The 3,681-nt window shown below is 56.8% G+C and overlaps 1 non-coding gene across 1 annotated transcript; it reads right to left on the bottom strand.

Annotated features, from left to right (window-relative positions):
• Window positions 1-3,069: 3,069 nt before the first annotated feature.
• Window positions 3,070-3,225, bottom strand: LOC149520476 (5.8S ribosomal RNA). The gene has a single exon (XR_016326547.1). It is a non-coding gene; the product is annotated as a 5.8S ribosomal RNA (ribosomal RNA).
• Between the last annotated feature and the right edge of the window lie 456 nt (window positions 3,226-3,681).

Here is a 3,681-nt window from a genome sequence, read left to right as displayed (position 1 = left end):
CTATCTTTTTTTATATGCACGTCAACCGATCAAGGTCGTGGGTGCCTACCGGTCACTGGAGCAATCAGTCATCAGACAAAATGGCTGGAAGGCATGCACACCCTATATTTCACTCAAGGGATGTTACCCTGGGTGTATGCAATAGGAGGCCCATCACACACACCTACTCCCCCCGTGGGGGGGGAGAGGGGGTGCCGGACCACCACCCCCTAAACAGCATTAGAGATTTTACAGATTTGCTACCAGTAGATGTTAAAGTGTTTGAAACAGGAACACTTTTTCCAAACAGGCATATCCCGCACCGAGGGTGAGCAGGTGCCGATGGTGGTTGGGGCATGTGCCCGCACCAAGGGCCAGCTCATACCAATGGTAGTCGATGCGACTGCCCGTACCAAGGGCCAGCGTGTGCCGATTGTGGTCGAGGCAACCGCCCACACCAGATCAAGGTAACCGCCCACACCAGATCGAGGCATGTGCCCACACCAAGGCCTGGCGTGTGCCGTTGGTCTTTGACGCAGGGGCCACCTTTTACCGATGGTGGTCACGTAAGAGCTCGCACCTAGGATCAGATTGTGCTGATAGTGCTTGAAGCAACCACCCATACCAAGGCTCAACGTGTGCCGATGGTGCTCGAGGCAACCGCCCGCACTAGGGCCCAGCGTGTGCCGATGGTGATCGAGGTAACCACCCGTAACAGGGCCCAGCATGTGCCGATGGTGTTCGAGGTAACCGCCCGCACCAGGGCCCAGTGTGTGCCGATGGTGCTCAAGGTAACCGCCAGCACCAGGGCCCAGCGTGTGCCAATGGTGGTCGAGGCAAGAGCTCGCACCAAGGGCCAGCTTGTGCCGATGGTGTTTGAGGCAACCGCCCGCACTAAGGCCCAACGTGTGCCTATGGTGATCGACCAGCGTGTGCTGATGGTGTTCGACTTAACCACCTGCACTAGGGGCCATCTTCTGCCGATGATGGTCAAGGCAAGAGCTCGCACCAAGGGCCGGCTTGTGGCGATGGTGGTCGAGGCAACCGCTCGTACCAAGGCCTAGCGTGTGTCGATGGTGATTGAGGCAACTGCCCGTACCAGGGCACAATGTGTACCGATGGTGTTTGAGGTAACTGTCCATACCTGAGGCCATCTTCTATCGATGGTGCTCGAGGTAACTACCGGGACCAGGGCCCAACGTGTGCCAATGGTGTTTGAGGCAACCGTACGCACCAAGGCCCAACGTATGTCGATGGTGTTTGAGGTAACCACCGCACCAGGGGCCATCTTCTACCGATGGTGGTTGAGGCAAGAGGCTACACCAAGGGTCGACTTATGGCGATAGTGCTCAAGGTAACCTTCTGCACCAAGGCCCAGTACGTGCCAATGGTGTTTGAGGCAATCGCTCGCACCAGGGCCCAGCGTGTGCCGATGGTGTTCGACGTAATCGCCCGCACCAGGGGCCATCTTCTACCGATAGTGGTCGAGGCAACCACCCGCACCAAGTGCCATCTTCTATCGATGGTGGTCAAGGCAACAGCCCGTACCAAAGGCCGGCTTGTGCCAATGGTGCTCGAGGCAACCTCTCGCACCAAGGCCCAACACGTGCCGATGGTGTTTGAGGCAATCGCCTGCACTAGGGCCCAGCATGTGTCGATGGTGTTCAGTGTAACCGCCCGTACCAGGGGCCATCTTATGTCGATGGTGGTCGAGGTAACCGCCCACACCAGGGCCCAACGTCTACCGATGGTGATCGAGGCAACCGCCCTCACCAGGGCCCAGGTTGTGACGATGGTGCTCGAGGCAACCGCCTGCACTAGGGCTCGAGGTAACCGCTCGCACCAGGAACCGCACCAGAACTCGACGGGGGCTCCAGCTATCTTGAGGGAAACTTCAGAGGGAACCAGCTACTAGATGGTTCGATTAGTCTTTCGTCCCTATACCCAAGTTAGACGAACGATTTGCATGTCAGTATCGCTGTGGGCCTCCACCAGAGTTTCTTTTGGCTTCATCCCACTCAGGCATAGTTCACCATCTTTCCGGTCTCGACGAGCATGCTCGCACTCGAACCCTTCTCAAAAGATCAAGGTCGATCGATGGTGCACCCACAAGGGATCCCGCCAATCAGCTTCCTTGTGCCTTACAGGTTTTCTGGCCCATTGACTCACATGCATGTCAGACTCTTTGGTCCGTGTTTCAAGATGGGTCAGATAGGGAGCCCGTAGGTTGAAGCCTGGAGCACGTTGGTACCGGGGCACGTCAAGACGGCACGTGGTACATTCCACGATCGTGATGATGACATCTTCGTGGGCACATCGAAAGCCCAAGCTTGGGCCGCCACCGTGAACTACGTCGGTCCATGCCCCGAGCCGATCGATGGATCAGCTCTCGCCATTCCACATCCGATCGGGGTGTATTGTCGGCCCCCATCCGCTTCCCTCCCGATAATTTCAAGCACTCTTTGACTCTCTTTTCAAATTCCTTTTCATCTTTCCCTTGTGGTACTTGTTCGCTATCGGTCTCTCGCTCGATTCAGCCTTGGACAAAATTTACTGCCCGATTGGGGCTGCATTCCCAAACAACCCAACTCACGGATAGCGTCTCGTGGTGCGACAGGGTCCGGGCACAACAGGGCTCTCACCCTCTCCGGCGGCCCTTTCCAGGGGACTTGGGCCCAGTCCGCCATTAAGGACGCTTCTTCAGACTACAATTCGAACGTCGGGGGCACCCGATTCTCAAGCTGAGCTCTTCCCAGTTCGCTCGCTGTTACTAGGGAATCCTGGTAAGTTTTCTTTCCTTCGCTTATTGATATGCTTAAACTCAGCGGGTGATCCCGCCTGACCTAGAATCACGACGCGAGCATTTATCGAGCGATGCGGGGGGTCCAACGGGGTCCGGATGGACAACGAGTGTTCGTCACCGAGGACGAGGCATGCCAGGAGCTCTACCACCGACGGTCACGGCGCTGTCGTTGCCGGGGACTCACTTTTGGGCCAATCGCGACCCACAAGATCACGAGAGGCCATCTTCCACCCGCCCCCTTCCCCCGAAGCCCGATGAGTGGGGGGTCAGAGGGGGGCGACGGTGCATGACTCCCAGGCAGACGTGTCCTCGGCCTAATGGGTTGGGGTGCAACTTGCGTTCAAAGACTTGATGGTTGATGGGATTCTGCAATTCACACCAAGTATCGCATTTCGCTACGTTCTTCATCAATGCAAGAGCCGAGATATCCGTTGTCGAGAGTCGTTTCATTTTTTCATGACAAAAGGAGTTACGGTGCCACTCACACACGCACCGCGAATGGGATGGCGACGGCGCGCGCGCTCCATTTTCATTTCGATTCCTTGGCGTGATTCATGCTAGGGGTTCATTGCTCGGTGGCTGGTGAGATGACGCCGATTGTTCTGCTCGCCCCGTAGGGGAAATGCAGTGACAGTCGCACCCACCCGGGGTCAGAGGGGGCTCAGGGCACTGGGGCACCCTCACCCCCTCAGTGTTTCGTTAACGCGTCTGCGAGTCATCTGTCGAGCGGGGTTTCGATAATGATCCTTCCATAGGTTCACCTACGAAAACCTTGTTACGACTTCTCCGTCCTCTAAATGATAAGGTTCAGTGGACTTCTCGCGACGTCACGGGCGGCGGACCGTCCACCATAGTCTAGGATTGTACTCATTCCAATTACCAGACTCAGAGAGCTCGGT

The sequence above is a fragment of the Durio zibethinus genome, chromosome 1, assembly GCF_047325235.1.
Source record: "Durio zibethinus cultivar Kanyao isolate XHJ-2024 chromosome 1, ASM4732523v1, whole genome shotgun sequence".
NCBI lineage: Eukaryota > Viridiplantae > Streptophyta > Magnoliopsida > Malvales > Malvaceae > Durio > Durio zibethinus.
This window is presented reverse-complemented; position numbering and strand designations above follow the sequence as displayed.